The following is a 19,199-nucleotide window of genomic DNA, read 5'->3' as shown; positions in this document are numbered from 1 at the left end:
AAAATGAAGTATGATTGCTCTCAACATATCTTTGAGTGTAAGTATCATATGCTCTAACTAGCCATCAATCTGTGGATGTTAGGCCAATTAAGCTTTCTACCTAAGGCTTCTTGTAGCTTTTTCCAAAATCGATTGGTAAATTACGGTTCTCTGTCAGTCACTATGGTAATTAGAACACCACGAAGCCTTATAATCTCTTCGATATAGATTCAAGCATATCAAGCTACTCCAAAAGTCGTATTGACTAGTAAGAAATAAACTAATTTCGATAGTCGATCAATTATCACCCAAATGGCATCATAACCTCCCTTAGCTCTAAGTAAGCCTATAACAATGTCTATTGCTACATGTTTTTGCTTCCACTCAAGTATTGGTAATGGTTGTAGTAGTCCTGAAGGCCTTTGATATTTGATTTTCACTTTTTGACAAACAAAACACTTGGAGACATACTCAACTACGTCTTTCTTCAACCTGGCCACTAGTAAACAAACTTAAAATAGATATACATCCTAGGCTACCATGTGAGCTGTTTCTAGTATTTCCTCTCTTAAACCATCAAAATCTAACATGGAAACTCACGATCAATACCTATGTAAACCATTAGTGCCGTAGATAAAGTACTGAGCTTTATCTTCACTCATATCTCCAAAGATTTTTATCAAAAATTCATCTTGATTCTAGGCATTTCTAATTCGATCCATGATCATCGATCAAACTGTAAAGTGGACCAATAAAGCATTTGAATCATTAACCTCAAAATGTATCCCCATATTGGCTAAATCATACAAACTTTGCACCAAAGATCATTTTTTTACTATAACATGAGCTAAACTCCCCATCAATTTTTGGCTCAAGGCATTTGCCACAGTATTTACCTTGCCAGGATGTTAGAGTATGGTGTAGTCACAGTCTTTCAACAACTTTAACCACCTATACTGCCTTAAATTCAAGTCCCACTTTTGAAAATATATACTTCAAGCTCTTGTGATCGGTATATATTTCCTAGGTATCACCATACAGATAAAGTCTCCAGATTTTTAAGGCAAACATGATGACTACCAATAGATCCTGCATAGGGTAGTTCAATTCATGTCTTTTGTGCTTTCGAGAGGCATAAGCTATAACTTGTCCATGTTGCATCAATACATAATCCAAACCAATTTGTGATGCATCACAATACATAGTATAGCCTCCAAATCCAAACTATAGGCTCAACATAGGCGTAGAAGTGAGACAGGCCTTGAGTCTCAAGAAACTTACCTTGCAAGCATTAGACCAATCATAGGTAACCCCTTTTCAAGTTAATCTAGCAAAAAAAGATGCTATCTTGGAGAAATCTTGGACAAATTGTCTGTAGTAACCAGCTAGTCTTAGAGAAGTCCAAACCTCTGTTACAGTCATTGGCCTTGGCCATTTCTCTATGACTTTTATTTTACTTGGATTGTCACGATTCAAACCCATAAGACTATGATTGGGGTACAAGTCTGGCAAGTGAAGCTTGCGAGACCTGAGCAAGCCTTAGGAATTATGTGACCAATATTCAATCCATGGTATCATAAACAAAATAAATAATCCATTTAATTTCATAAACTCATTAATACAACATTCATTAGGCCACACATAGGCCAATTATTGGGTTTGTATCATACAACCTTTTGTACACAATATCACATGACACTCATTGCCTCCAATATCTGAAATACATTATTTTCTAAACTTTAAAATTCAAATGCAAAAGCTAGTATGGGCCGGACTCGGCGGAGTGAACTATTGGGTGAAAAACCTATCGGATGCCAAAATTCGTTTATCCAAACAATAATGCTAAACCACATATATATTGCTTGTCGACACATGGTATACAAAGGGATGAGTAATCTAATACTCAATAAGATGGGGATGCTAACGTAATAAAACAAAGCAGAGGTAAATATTCATAATATGGAGACACATTTATTTTATAACATACGTAGTAAATTACCAAACATCTCCAAAATACACATGCAAGAATCATTCTAATACCTTACATGCACATAATATTATGCTTGCCAAAATCAAATCTCAACAACACACTCAAATTCATGTTCAATCAAATCTATGTCTCCATAACCAAGTGTATCAATTAAGGCTTACCTTTTATTTTTTGTAAAGCCATCATCAAACTAAGCTCCATAGGCCTAATCTAGTTGTTAAGCACAACCACAAACTCAATATATGCTTTGCTTCCCTTGAAGCTTTTCATCAAATGTTGACCACATTTTAATTATAAAATGACTGCCACATTTCAGTTACGTATATCAATACTCACATACCCATATATTAAATCATCATAATCAAACAAAACCAATGGGTGGTCCTCCCCTAAACATCAACAAACCACGCACAGTAGCTAGTTGATGAAGAAAAAAATCACACACAAGGCGAAACCATTGGTGAAAAGCAAATCATGCCCATTGCCAAAGCAATTCGCGAAATATCAAAGTCATCGTCTAGAGCAATCTTTCCACGGACAGCATCACAATCCTTATCCGAGGTAATATCCCAATGGAAAGCATCACCTGGAGTATTCTCACATGGGTGGCATCACAATCATCATCCAAATTAGTCTCTAGATGGATGGCATCGTGCACTACAGGCGAGATTTCAACCACTATCCCTGCTTACCACCGTCCCTGAGGCACGAAAATAGTTATGGGGTGCTGGACTTCACTCAACCTCAAATTAATCAACGTTCGAAATTCATCCATCAGACAAAACATCATCAAGTTTGTGGGCCATCAATGCCATTAATAATCCATGTACCATAATTCATGTCAATCATCAGAACTCAATAGCCACACATATATTAGCAGTTTCACATCAATTATACATAAGTTCACACATATTGAATCATGTATAAACACAATAATTATCCAATATTTTATTCATCAAACGCTATAAGTTCCAAATACATATGATAATCTCAAATACAATTGAGCAACCTAGTTCCCATAATGCAATATAAGTATTAATTAAATCATTCTCAAATCAACAATTTAACATAGTAAGCTCCTCCCACTTATATAACATAAACCCACTTATATAAAGCAATCTCACATCAAATCATGCATCAATATTTCATCAAGAATTGGGTAATCCATTCATACATTGTAGTATAACCACCACACTTTGTCATAACATATCCAAAAGCCATTAAGATCATGCATCATGTAGATATCTAACAGCTCATGCTTCCCAATAGCAATCATAAACAAACACATATAGAACATATATTTATAATATACTAGCCTAGACTTACTCATCTAGGAATAAACATAACAATTCAATGTATCGTGGCAGTGCATATTATCATGCATAATAAATCACATGCATTTCAAAACATAAAAACACCACTCACCTTAATTGGTGGGAATTCTCATCAAACATACCAAATATAATTAAAAAGACCAATGCTGCATCAAATTCAAGGGCCAAACGCCTTAATTCAAAGCTGAAAATGAATACTTCATTTATACTTTTCCAACAGTTAACATGGTCGTAAAATCCTCCCCGTTTACCTATCGTTCTTATGTTCAAAAATTATCAAGTTAACTACTTTCTTAAACTACTTCCGGCCCTTGACCCAAGAGTCACATTTGCCATGCCTAGCCAAACAATGAATCCTTTAGTAATTATACTTGGAACTAAGATTTAGCTATTAATCTTCGTTACCTTGCTCAATTTATTCTTGGAAGTCAGCTACTCAAAATCACCTTTATGGTCTCTCGGATTGAAGAGAAAATGTAGCTTTCCTAAAGTTTTCCCATTAGTTTTGACTCCTAACATTCCAACACTTCATTTCACCATTAACTACAAGTCCATGTTTAACAACCAATATCCATTTACTTTCATAAACCTATATATAACTCACATACAAGCATTCCATAATGCATGAAGATTAGAACATGTCAAATTAATTCATTTATTATATATACAACTTTACCAATTGCTATTTGAACCATTCTTTTCACAATTTCGCTCAACTAAGCTTAATACTTTCTTTTAAAAATTTTTGTTATGCTCACAGTAATTATTTTCAACTTAACCTAACTAGGTAAGCTCATTTAAATGAATTCCATTTCCATCATAGATGACTAATAATTCTCTAGCTCTTAGCACAATCTCATTGATATAATCTAGTAATTTATTTTTCAACCTCAATTCACCCTTTCAGTAATATAATTCAATTGTCCTTTAACTCATGAAATTAAGGTAGCTAGATATCTAATCATGATTTTTAGCCTCTCAAGTGGGAGTAAGTTGCAAAACACAAAAATATAACTTTGAACTAATTAATGTGATTCTAAACTACAAAACAAAATGTTTTCTTGTTCCCAAAGACGGTGGCTTCCATTAACACAACTAACTGATGCATTAGCTACCAGAATTATTCTCTAATTATACTTTAAAATCAAAACAAGACATAACATTTTGGCAATATAATAAATTTTCCATTAAACTTAGCCAGATTTCAACTGACATTTCATAATATTCAAACGTTCCAGCTCAATCCATCAAATTTAAATCAATCTTTTATATTTTAGCCAATAACTTAAACCACATCTTATGCCTAATATTCCAACACTTAAATCCTTACCTTGGTGGTTCAGAAATCATTTCAATCCAAAACAAGAAAACCTAAAACCATTCTCCAATCAAATATACCAACCTGCTGCTATATAAGAAAAATCTATAATCTTAACCATCTAAATAAAAAATAATGCACTAAGAGTATCAATTCTTACCTCATTGACATTTTTCCAGCCTTAAATGAGTATCATGGAGCTTAAAATTCATGGAAGAGTGCTTTGAAGGTGTTGGTTTAGAGAGAAATGGGAAAACCCCTTTCTCCTCTGGAAATGGGATGGAATTACCAAAGTTTAATTTCTTTTAACTTTTCCTTTTTATTTTTCTTTCGTTTCACCTTGCCTGGGTGGACAAAATTACTTTGTCCACCCTCCATCATTTGCCTTTCTTTGGTTGTTACATGGGGACAACTTTGTGATGTTCACCCATTTCATCACCATTCTTTTTATTGTTTTATATACAAGTTTAAATATTCTTAACCTACTAGGCACTCTAACTTTTCATCATTCTCAATTTAGTCTTTCGAACCTTTTGTTATATGAAATTTGATCCGTCAACTTTTCTTTTAACAGCAATCATTTTGTTGTTTTCTTCCTTTACACGTACAAATTAAATATTAAATTCACATTCCATCCAAGTGTCACCACAAAATTTAAATATATGCATACCTTTTATACTTTATTTAGTGAAGACATGTGGGCCTATTAATGCTTCCTTTTTTCAATTTTTTTTTTACTTTCCCCCACTTTGGCCTAACCCAACTCCCTGAAATCAACTTCCAATATTACACTGTCTTATTCACCCATCAACAATAAACTAATATTATTTTAATTCTATGTCGAGTTCTCTACTTTCACAAAACTTTTCTCATCAATAATAGCCACAATTCATCTTTATTGGCAATTAATTTAATTAACATCACAAGGGGCAAGGTGTTTCACAAAACTTTTCTCATCAATAATAGCCACAATTCATCTTTATTGGCAATTAATTTAATTAACATCACAAGGGGCAAGGTGTTATATGAGTCCACTTGTACCCTTTGCTCATATGCAATGTGTGAAAAAGAACTAACTTTATTTAACCAAAATTCACACTTCACGAACTTAACATACAGTTAATGCTCTCTAAGGGTTTGAAACATAATTCTCAAGTGTTGCACGTGCTTTTCTGAGCTCCTTGAATACACCAACATGTCATTTATGAATACAACTACAAGTTTATCTAAATGCACTTGAAAAAATAGATTCATCAAGTCCCTGAACGCCATGGGTGCATTAGTGAGTCCAAACTCATAGTGCCCATATTGGGTGTGGAACGTTGTCATGGGTACATCACTTTCCAGAATTTTAATTGATGGTACCCAAATTGTAAATCAACCTTTGAAAAGCATACGACACCTTGCAATTGGCCAAACAAATTATTTATCCTTGGGAATGGATCTTTATTCTTTTTGGTGACTTTTTTAAGCTCCTAGTAGTCAATACACAATTTGAGGTTACCATCTTTCCTTTTCACAAATAGAACTAAAGTTCCAAAAGGTGAAACAATAGGGCGAATAAAACCCTTACTCAATAGATTATCCAATTGTTCCTTGAGTTCTCTGAATTCTGCTAGTGCCATTTAGTACAAAGGTATAAAAATAGGCCTTGTGTACAAAACTACATCAGTGCAAAACTCAATCTCCCAATTGGGAGGCAATCCAGTAATTCCTCTAGAAACACATTAAAGAATTCACATACTACCGATACAACATTCAAACTCTTATCACAACTTGAGTCATCTTCAATCATCATTAGGTACCCTTGGCAATCTTGCCTTGACATTCTCCTAACAACCAACATTAACATTATTTAGTAGATACTAGACTATTATGTCATAGATAGCAGACAAGAACTCCCTTAGAAACTTAAACTTTGCTAGCTTATAATGGTAGTCTACTTCGGTGAAACAAAATGCTAACCAATCCATATGTAGTATTACATCAAAATCTAGCATCATTAATAGTACTAGATAGGCTAAGGTGTTCTTGTCCTTGACACAAACCACATAGGACTTTGACACATACTTTGCCATAAATACTTTCTCAAGGGGACTAGTCATAATCAAGGGTTCTTTCAAACCCCTATAAAATTTGTCTAATCTTGGCACAAAGTGCAAAGATACAAACAAATGGGTGGAGCTAGGATCAAACAATACTAAAGCTTCAAAACCACAAATAGGAATTGTACATGTAAGTATAACATTAAAAGTTTGAGCCTTATATGATGTTAGTGCAAACGCCTTTTGTAACACCCTGTATACTCCTTTAGAAGCCAATAAGACCTTATCGATAAGACAAAGGGTTAATTGATGTAAATTTAAGTGTCAAAGAGCAGTGATGGGTGAAAGAAATATTTTGTAATAAAATATTTTACATGCGAGAAAATAAAAATAAAATAATAATATTTTATTAAAGATAAATTAGTAGGTTAAAAGGTGATTTAAAAGTGAACCGGGGCAAAGTAAGACACTTTGAGAGCCAAGAAGACAAGTGGAGGATTTTAGAATAAAATAATATTTTATTAATAAAATAATATTAAAATATTAATATTTTATCTATTGTTGAAATTAGTTATGAAGGACTATATGGCTAATCTAAATGGGGGAGAAGAAGAACGAAAGAATTTTGAAGAAAAATGACATAAGTGGAGTTCGCGTGCTATTATTTAAGAAAGCAAAAGCGAATAAGTATATATTTAGATATTATCATAACACTTTGGTGAAGTGTAAATTTGATATTTTATTTGTACAACTGTAAAGAGAGAAAGATAAAAGAAATTGAAATTTAAAAGAAATGATTGAAGGACCAAATTGTAAAAGATGAAACGCAAGGACGGTCGAATGGTAAATAACGAAAAGTTGAGGACTTATGTGCAATTACAATATTTGAAGCTAATGAAAAATATCTAACCAAAGAAAGCTAGATTATGTGGAATAATGAGATGTGCATATAAATTCACTATTACATACAAATGATAGCATGTAAAAAGGTGAAAGTTAGTGGAGAACATGTGGGACCCCCACTATGTGAAGTAAAAGGAAGAATAAGACTAAATCTATTTGCATGAAAAGAAATTGGTGCATTAGGTGACCAAATGGGGAAAGGAAAATATGGGATGTATGTGACTTAAATAGATTAATGAATGATCAAATAAAATATAAGGTAAAGGTGGTGCATGAAATAGGATTGGAGGAATAAGGTGGTGCATGAAATAAATAATAAAAGGAAGAAAAACTGAGAGAGTGAAGGCTGTGGATGGAGAAGTTTAGTGAGGATAGATAATGGGCTAATGAACAAGGGAGGAAAGTTGTGCATGAAGAATCATTGGATGGCAAAATGGCCAAATGAAAATAAAAGGTGAATTGGTGCATGTGTTGTGATTGGTTCCAAAGGATAGCCAAATGAAATAAGAAGAATAAGAGCGCATGTGTTTTGATTGGTCTAAAAGGGTGACCAAATAAAGTAAAATAAGGAGAAAATGAATAGCAAAAGGGTGAATACATGGCTAGCGAAAAAACAACACCCATTCTTTCACAAGATCTTTTGAAACCGTGGGGGGGAGGAAGGATTTCTTGCCTTTTCTTCCATTTCATCCATTCTTTGATCCTTATAATCTCAAAAGTACACATGCACACATGTTTTAAAGAGTGATTCAAGGGCATTTGAAGAACTACCAAGTGGGTCCCAAGGCATTCTAGAGAAAAAAAAAGAGAAACCAAGTGAAGGAAAGAGAAACTAAGTGAAGGCTCAATTTTGTAGAAATCCAAGAAAAAATTGTGAGTTCATTCCCTTCGTTCTTGTTGGGTTTTTGATATTTCATCACCAAAGAAATCTTCAATGCTCAAGAAGAGAACTGTGGAGTTTTAAAGGAGATGTAGAACTTGGTTTATAGATACAAGAGAAATAAGATAAGGATTGTGGTTTTAGCTTGAATGATATTTGAAAATGGGTTGGTAACTATAAGAAATGTTTTGTGGCAGCAAAGATTGGCTTGATTGGGGAAGACTTAGTGACATGCAAGCTATCAAAACTATGTATGCATGATGAATTCAAAGTGAAAGAGAAGTGATAAGCATAATACTATGTTTTAAGGCTATGGTTGGTAAAATTTTTAAAGAATCATGTTGGCAGCTCAATGATTAAAGTTTTGGAGGAACATTGGAGTGCATGAGCAAATCAAGCAACCTTAAATGTAAAAATGAATAATGTTTTAAGTGTAGTTGAGAGATCTTGAGAAATGGCTATTGTTGTGTTGTTGGAATTTTAAAAGGCACATTGTGAGGAATAATGGTTGTTGAAAGACTCTAAAATGCATGAGCTAGTTAGAAATGTTAAGTTTGCTTGGTATGTTATTTGGAAGAAACAATGAGGAATAATGTGGATGGAGGATTGAAAAATAAAGCATTGAAAGTTAGATAGATAAAAATACATGTAAACTTGAAAATAATTGAGTAAGATTGGAATGATTGTTGCTACCATATATGGGTTAATATTATGAAAATATAAGATGGATAGGATGAAAGTTGCTTGGAAAGGTTGAAATGTGCACTTAATGATATAAACAAGTTACCGGTACTTATAATATAAAGAATTACGCAACTAAAGATACGAATTCCTTTACTAAAAAGAAATATATGTCAAAATGTATATGAATATGTAGAGGTTAAGTAAGAAAGAATGGTGATTCAAGCATGACAAAAGTTATTAAAATGATGATTAATGTTTGAATGAGAAAGAAAAATGGGAATGATAAGCACTAAGTATATTAAGCTTGGTTTATTGTTAGGAAGTGTACAAGTGAAAAAGGAATACCATGGTGATTAACTAAAGGAGGAAATGTAACCAGAAAAGTGGCGAAGTAGTATCCCACCATAATAATGTAAGTAGGGGTTGTCTATTTCAAAAGATCTATGCACTATATATTTTTATACATTTAATAAAAATTGTCAGCTTTCTTTAAATGTAATTGTGGATAACATGAGTTGTTAGCCTCGATAAGTGATTTAAAATGGATTTACAATGATTTATGCATTGCTATTGTGGAAAGCATGAGCTGGTAGAAACTATAGGAAATTGTGGATGCAAGTTGATTTGGAAATTGTTTGTGTAGACTATATATATACATATATGTAAAGTGTTTTAAAAACCAAGAAACAAGCCCTTTTACACTGTTTTGCATAAAAAATTTGTGCCTTGTATCTTTGTGTGACGTGCATAGCTAAATGATTTAAATGCAAGCCTTTGAAAAACGATTTTAGTCCGATTTTTGCACAAGTGTTTTCAACATACCTTTTAATGTTAAAAGCAATTTGAAAGGTTATCAAACCTAGTTTTCAAATGATTTACAGCAAAAGTCTCGAAAAACTTAGATTTGGTTTTGAAAACAGTTTTGACAAACCGAGAGCATCAAGAGTAGGCTAAATGTCACATCGAGATATTGTGACCTTTGTGCACAAGTGAGCTCTAGCTAGAAAACATTTGGGTCACTGACGAGTTGTTAGACATGGCTGGAGACATGGTCTATGATATATACGTGGCAAGGCCGTGGGCTGATATATGTGGCTAGGCCACAAATTGATATACGTGGTTTTGACCACTTGATTTCTCCGATGTCGGCCAACCTCGTTGAGACTGCCATGGCTGTGGGAATCTAGTGGAAGACCTCTTGGATTACGTGGAAGTGGGTCCACGGGTTGATTATTATGATGATTACTTACTCCAGAGTCTTAAGAGTTTTTGGACTTGTACTTTTTTGCATGATGGATAGTTAATGTTTTTCTGCAGCTCCCTTATTTAAATGAAAGCTTTCAGTGCTTATATGTGATCATGAGTTGATTTATGTAGATGTACACGTTGATTTTGAAATGCCACTCATTTTGGGAGCGTGTGTACTTTTATATGATTATTTCTATTTTTGTTGGAAAAAGATGATTTCGGTGATTAAAATTTATTTTGCTATGCTTGTTTTCAGCATTGTTTTGCCAAGGAGAGTATTGCATTATGATTTTATAGCATCTTTTTTTTTACAAGGCACAAATACGCTACTTGTGATTTGGTTTTATAAGATGATCATTTTATATTCTGGTTTTATTACTCAAATTGTCTATTATAAGCTTGTTTTCCATCTATGCCTTGCTCACAGAGCTAATGATCACTGAGTTTGTGAGACTCACCCCTTTATTTTCTTTTTATAGATAGTGATTAGCCTAGCGTGCATTCATCGGCACTTATTGTCCACCATGGATAGGTCAAGCCATCTTATAGCACTTTATTCTGAGTCGTTCCACTGCTAGAGGTTGAGTCGTCATAGTGTAATATGTTATGAAATTAGACATTAGTTTTAATATGAATGTTCATTTGGAGATTATAAACCTTGATGCATTATTTTTATGATTATGTGGAATAAAGGTTAAGTCAATTTACTACGACAATTATTCAAACCATGTTACGAAGAGTTATACGGTTCAAGCAATTACATAGGTCGGTGGAATGAATATAAGGTAATAACAACAGTTTCAATTAAGGCTTGTTCGGGACTTGATAGGTTCTCTCACGAGACTCGATCGTCGGTAGCGATCGAGAAGTGATCGTTACACCTTTTATCCTAAATAGGCATTTGGGTTGTGAAGGTTGTGCTTGATCTGAAAAAGGCAGTGACTTTGGTTGAGGTTGTGCTTGATCCTTGTAAAGGTATTCGGTTATAAAGGTTATATTTGATCTTGTATTAAAAGGTAAGTTGATAATGGATTTGAACTCGTTGTACTATTAAGGGAGAGGACATAGGCATCAAATGCCAAACCTATATCAAACCTTGCCTAAGTACTATTTACTTTCTATAGTTTCTTGCTTAGTTTATTCTCTATTTTTATGACTTTTCTCTTTATACTTTAATTGTGTTAAAAATTCAAAAAGAGGAATTATTATTTGATAACCGATTCACCCCCTCTTAGTTACTTTACTTTAAGCTTATTTATCTAACAATCATGCATATGTTGAGGGGGAAAATATAGTTTCCATATCATTCTTGTTACCTTACTCACTTGAACATAAATCTATTCAAAACAAGGGCTTAGAGACTAATAGAATTAAAAAGAGCTTTCAAGGGATTCCAAATGAAAATATGCTGATGATTTTATCATATCAAAAAGAGGGAGTTTGTTACCATTAACATATCTTATGTTTTGATTTGACAAAATTACATGACTTCTTAGCTTTAATGAAAGGAATTTGAAATTGTCTAGATTATAGTTTTGCCCTTTCTAAAATCATTCAAGTGCTTGAAAAGCCATTCATGATTAGAAAACATCACAAAGTTTTTCAAAACATTAAGTATTCAGCAAAGTAAATATAGAGCAAACATTCTTTAATTGATACTTGATCATAGGAAAGAAACATGGAAGAAACAGTTGAAGTGAAAAGCCAAAAAGTTAAGGAGTCTTGAAGACACAAGGCAAAAGTTGACCTTAGAGAAGCTTCAATCTACCCCATGGCAAAATGGTTGAAGAATGATTAAAGAATTGTGAAATACAAAGGCATAGTCGACCCTATAAGCTCTATAGGCAACCTTGTGGCAATATTGGATGAAAAATCATGAAGACATGATGCCATAGTTAACCTTAATGAAGCTATAGTAGACCCTGAGAACAATGAGATCATAATTCGAGATTTAAGTAGCCATAATCAATCCTGATGAAGTTATAGTTGACCTTGAGGTAGAACACTAGCAAGAATCACTGATTTGAGAGGCCATAGTAGACCCTCAAGCAACTATAGTTGACTACTTTAAGCCAAACTTTAAAAATCACAAGCCTCTGGAAGTGGATCAAATAAAAGGCCTCAAAAGTTGAGTATGGAAGCCCTATAACAAGATTTTGAAGAACCATAGCCAACCTTAGGAGCATTATGGTCAGCCTTTAAACTTCAAGAATGGCCAAATTTGATTCAAACTTGTATCTAACCACTCCAAACATTCTGGAGACTATAAAAGTCACTCTTGACTCATTTTGAAATAAGAGAAGACATCACCAAAGTGAAAAACCCTAAAGAGACGTATTGACTTCATATGTTTTTGATGATAACAAAATATTCTTTATGCATTAATGTCTAACTTTACTATTTAAGTGTGTAGGATATAGTTTAATTCCCTTAACAAATTTGTTAATCAAAAGCAAGTCAAGATGCTTGCTAAATTTAAATAAAAGTTAATTAGTTAAAAAAAGAAAGAAGAAAATGATTAGTGAAGATAGAACATTAGTAATTGATTATCAAGGAACCTCAAGCAGTTAAGACACAATTGATTATCAAGGAAGTGCTGGAGACTAAAAACAAAGTCATTCTAATAGGTTAAGAAATTTAGTTAATTTGTTAGAGCACTTGGCCTTAGTATCTTTAAGCCTTAAAATCAAATTTAAAAAAAGTTGAGTGTGAAAAGGAGCCAAAATGGAGAATTCAAAATTCGAAGATTTTTTAATTGATTAAAGCTAATTTTAATTGGTTAAGGTTGAAGGAGGCAAAACCTTAACTAGTTAAAGAGAGAGTTAACCAATTAAAGGATGAATGTTGCCTTAAAAAGATTGAAAACAAAAAGTTTTTAATCGGTTAGAGTCTTCTTTAACCAATTAACACAATATACACAATTACAAGACAATGCAAGGCAAAAAAGGTGTAATTGGTTAAAGATTTCCTGTAACCAGTTAACATAATTTTGTTTGCTTATTTGAATTTAAACACTAGAGGACAAAATTGTTTGGTGAGGGCTGATCATGCATCAAATACAAATAAACCCAACGGAAATAAATTTAAGATTAAATTAGGCCTCACTTTCCTAGGATCTCTTTCATGCTAAATTGAGTACGAAATTAAATTACAAATAAAATATATATGTATGATCATATCAAATATATCTTAATAACAAAGGTTGATGAATCCTTTGTTAAACCACTGATTTGCCTTCAAAAAGCTCAACCACCTCAGTCCAATTGTTGCAAACCAAAGTTGTCCAAGGAATCCTTGTACAACCTCTAATAATGATCCACACTAATGAATTAGAAAATCCTTTTTTAAGGATTGGGAGTGCTATGCATTAACAATGAGCTAGCAAAGATGAGTTTCATAAATTCATAATCCACACAAAATTATGAGGTTGAAAAGGAATCAAGTGAATGAAAACTGTTTTTCTTCGCACAAGGAACGTCAAGAAAAAAAAAAGTTTCTAATCTGTCGTTCCTTTCTTTTTCAGCCTTTTCTCTCTTGTTTTGTTTGGAGGCTATAGCAATGTATTTGTACCTTGGATTAATTTTAAACTCTAATTACAAAACTATTTTATAATTGTAAATTAATCCAATAATTTGAATCAATAATTTAATTAAGTCCTTAAGAAGCCCAATTAATTTAATTATTTAATTTAATCAATTAGGCCCAATAACTTAATTAAACAATTTAATCAATTAGGCCCAATAACTTAATTAAAAAAATTTAATCAATTAGGCCTAATAACTTAATTAAATAATTTAATTAATTAGGCCCAATAACTTAATTAAACAAATTTAATCAATTAGGCCCAATAACTTAGTTGTTTAATTTAATAAATTAGGCTCAATGACTTAATTAAACAATTTAATGAATTAGGCATAACTTAATTAAACAATTTTAATCAAGTGCTTGAGAAGCTCACAACTTCTAATTTGATTAAGTTCAACTTAATCACCTCTCGCATTATATTTTCAACATTCATTTTAGGTGTGTGACCCATTAGGCTTCTAATATGTTGGCAATGAACTCAACATATAATTCTTAAGTTAACCTTAGAATTAGATAAATTTAAATTACTTTAAATTTATTATTAATCAAGTTAACTACCTAGAGTTCATAGACCAAGATTGGGATCTAGTAATCCGTCATAGCCACCCAAATGTTAAAAGAGTCAAGATAGTTTGACTCAACCTTTCAATGATCAGCCTTTTAGTGCAATTCATTCCCTCACCATATATCCCGGAGATGATAAGAGCCTAGTGCAATGTCTACTCGTATTGATTTCCATATTCATTCTTAAAGTTTGATCATCAGCTTTGCAAAGACTTATGAAATTCCTTTCATAATCTTCAAGTCACCTTGGCCAAGGACTTCAATAAGCTAATATCAACCAAGAACAGTTAGGATATGTCCCCTGCATCACTTGGGGTGATGATTCTATCACATGCTTCATGCTATACCCAAAAGCATCTCGTTTTGGCATCCTTGGTTAGGCACCCGTAGAGATAAAATCAAAGCATAGCACTCTACACATAAGACAACCTGGTGTCTCAAGTCTAGGAAGTATTTACACAACTGACACATGAGAAGTATTGCATAGACACTTGAGTGAAATACTAAATGCACTTCTCACGGTGGGTCATGTTCAGTGAACTTGCTTTCCTAGGCAAGCACCTACATTCTAGTTTCAAGTATCTCCTTACTTCAACCTAGGAGATCGGTTGCTTACTTCTCAAGTAAGGAACATAGAATGTACCAATCTCTAGGCATCATTGATGTCCAGTCTCAATGATACATTGACTAGGAACATTTTTGAGGTTACACTTTGATGCAAAAGGATCTCATAACTGTAACCCATTACAGTTTCCTTGCAAGGCATATTAATCTCATGGACTTCATCCAATTAAACTTTATAACTTGTTATAATTGATGTCTTATTGATGAAGGAAAACCTTTAATCATTCAATATGAGCAATGTTGTTGCATGATTGGAATCAAGCCTTTAATAATTACATAAAACACCCTCTTGTTTAGGGCCTAAATTAGATGCTTCGTTAGACTGTTTTCTTCTAGGTGGTGGGCTAAATGAATCATTGTTTTTTGGTGGCTTGTGTGTAAGAGTAGTTTCCTCACAACTCTGATGGCAAATGAATGTGGGACTCCTAGTCACATTAGAATTTATTCGACCTTGATGGCCTTGTGTTTAAGCTCTTCGACCCCTACCTTCTTTCATTCTAGATTCCAATATCCTAATTTCAATCATTTTCGTCGCATCCACCACTACTGCATATGATGCAAAGCTTTGAGTGGCTGAAACTCTAAAAATTAGTCAATTAGTCCCTAAATAAATCTCTTGATCATTTTTTATTCAGTTAAGACCATGTCAAGAGTATATCTTTATTGTTGGGTGAAGCGAACATCATACTTCATCATCATCATATCTGGGGTCTGTTTCAAGGTCTCAAACTCTTGTGCCTTTGCATCTCTCATGTTCTCAGGCAAGAAGTGATCTAGAAAAGCTTGAACAAATTCGTCATATGCTATTAGAGTTGACCCTGATAGTATACTTCTTTTAAGTGTAACAAACCATATTCTGACCACATTTTTCAATCTAAAACCCACTAATTCCACTAACTGATGTCTGGAGTATCCCAACATTGAACAAATACACTCCATGTCTTTCAAAAACGTCTATAGATCTTCTTCCATATCTAAACTAGTAAATGATGGGGGCTTTAGTTTCATAAAATTAGCTAAAGTGATCTTAATAGTCCATCTCTAATGCTCACACTAAGGCATATTTACGAATCTTGCAAACTAGAATAAATCCATTCCTTGTGCCTCACTTTTATTGCTGAACATAGCAAATTTGTGAGCCAAACTTTACAGCCTTACTAACACCTCTTCTTATAGGGCAGTCAACCTTGACTTCCACATTCTTATCACCATTGTACATATAACTTGGTTTTGTATTACAAGTCCATCTCATTGCTCTACTCCTACCACGACTCCTTGACATGGACACTCATGGTGGTTCCATAGGCTCATCCAGGGCATCTTGCTTTCCCATGGCCATTGAGGTAGCTCTCGTCTTAGATGACATCTTGTACTAAAATGAAACAATATCTAGTTGAAAATCACATTTGCATAATCTAAAGGGCAAGCTTACTAAAACTTAAGAGTTCGTGTAGCCTCTTACTAATTCTAGTGTTGCAATCACAAACCATGAGCAAGACTCTATGCTAATCTCGACACTCCGCTAACAGACATAATTTCACCTATGACTCTCTAACCTAGGTGCCCTTATACCAATTTTGTCACTACCCAACCTGGGGGTCCGTGATCGACACATGAGCCCGAGAAGCATGCCCACAAGACCTGAGCAAGCCTCAAAGTTTAAAATCATACAACATAAATGCCAAAGGATTTAATAATCGAATATTCATAATAAAATTCAAAATAAATACATTTTCTTTGGCACATAATCCATACAAATATTCATAAGGCCATGCATTGACCATTCAAGGTAGGTTCATACATAACAACCCTTATACCAGTTCATATGGCACATCGTGCCTACATACATAACAGATTTAGATGGAGCAGAAGCTTATGACTAACTCAATGGAATGACACAGTGGTGGAAACCTACCAAATGCTAAAATTGATCCGTCATTGGATGGCCTTTACCACACAACTCTGTGCTTATTTATTTGCACATGGTATACAAATGGGTGAGTACTATAATACTGAGTGAGTAGTGCAGATAAAGAAAATCATACATACATATATATATAAACATAAAATAAATATTGCACTATCAATGCACCACATAATCCAACAAACATCTCTAAAGATAGGGTATGTCATTATTCTTAAGTCTCTAATATGAGGACATATCTGTTCGTATATGCCCTTGAGCCAATTAGATTGGTCAAGGAATATATATTATCATTTAATAGATATTTAATCGCATAATTATATGTGATAGAGGTTTTCCTTCATGTTAGTGCAATAATAAAGAGTTATTAAGTACTAATTGGATGAAGCCCATGGAACATAAAGGCCTTGCAGGGGAATTGTAAAATTGTTGCAATTATGAAATCACTATGCATCAAAGCCATGTTCCTAAAAATTGTTCTTGGACATTATATTGTCAAGACAGGGCATTGCCAATGCTTAAAGACTGGTACATGCTAAGTCTCCTTACTTAAGAAGTAAGAAATCAATCTCACAGATTGAAATATATGGGATACTTAAGGAAAACATGTAGGTGCTTGTTAAGGAACAAGTTCATTGAACAAGACTCACTATGAGAACTCCATTTGGTATTTCACTCAAGTGTCTACAGAAAATGTTCTTATGTGATAGTTGTGCAACTAGTCCTTGGACAAATCCTAAAAGTGAAGAAGTAAATATTTTGGATTTAATTGGCTCTTGATTTCGATATCTAGAGTAAGATATGTAACTCTTAAACTTATGAGTGTTCAAAATTAACTTGAAAGTTACATGAAAAACACAAACATTGATCCTGTAGGATTCGACTGTTTTTCTGGTTAAATATTATTTTATTTTTCCATTGTGTTATATTTTAATTTTTTGATTATTTTCTTATTTGAGAATGAGGTCGAATCCCAACAATATCATCATCCTCAATGCTTCCAAAGGTCATCATACATGTCATTAGGCATACCTTTGAAGCTAATTAAAGTTGTTCGAATTATTCTCAATGGCACACTTTAATTTTCAGAGTATCACATCAGAATCAGATCATACTTATCAAAGCCTCTCATAACTATCTCACGTCATATATGAATCAAGTCAATGAGTGGTCCTCCCTTGGATATAATCAAATCACGCTTGATGGCCAACTAGCAAAGAATCAAATCATGCTCAAGGCAAAGTAGCTGGAGGAGAACAAATCACGCACGTGTCAAAGCAACGGGCGAAGAACAAATTACGTATAGTGCCGAAGCAGCTGACGAAGAATCAAAGTCATTGATTGGAGTAATTTCCTTACGATCAAATCTACTAGAGTATTCTCAAATAGGTGGCATTAAAGCACTATAGGCAAGAATCACAAGAGAAATTAGTGCCATCATCCCTACTTACCACCATCCCTATAGGAACACATAGTCATAGGGGAATGGTACTCCACTCAACCATAAATCAAATCAGCATTCAGAATTCATCTTTTGAACAAAAAAACAAATCCTCAATGAGGCCATCATGCCTTTATCATTCCCCACATCCACAATATATCACAAATCATGTTTATCGAGCTCCAATTGTCTATAGCTTGTTCAAGTTTCTAAGTGCCTCTATGTCTCCAAGACATCATTTTATCAATTCTCTTAACATATCCTTTGTCTTGGGAAATCTACTCTTGGAGCTCATTATAACCTCTAAACATCCTAGTCTAGGCACATACAGCATAGGCCACCTATGTGGCTGACATTACAACATGTAAACACTCAATCCATACTTTAGGTTCTCTAGTCTAGGCACTTACATCTAATCAATCATATATAATATACACATATATCCATGCACACATTCTATTACAATACCATGGCAGTGCCTTTATCAAGGTGTCATGCTTCACATGCATTTTTAATTAAAACCACTCACATTGACAAATTGGAGGTAATCCCACTTCTGAGCTCAAATTTAGCTTCCAATAGTCTTTTAGCTGACCATCATGTCCATTTACTTCATTTCCTCCTTAGAACACATCAAAACAGCCAATTGTTAATTAAATCCTGGTTTTTGAAAAATGCCA

The sequence above is a fragment of the Theobroma umbraticum genome, unplaced genomic scaffold (assembly GCF_002168275.2).
Source record: "Theobroma umbraticum cultivar Fairchild unplaced genomic scaffold, ASM216827v3 scaffold_30.0, whole genome shotgun sequence".
In the NCBI taxonomy this organism is placed as follows: Eukaryota; Viridiplantae; Streptophyta; class Magnoliopsida; order Malvales; family Malvaceae; genus Theobroma; species Theobroma umbraticum.
The sequence above is the reverse complement of the archived record's forward strand: the minus strand, read 5'-3'. Positions refer to the sequence as shown.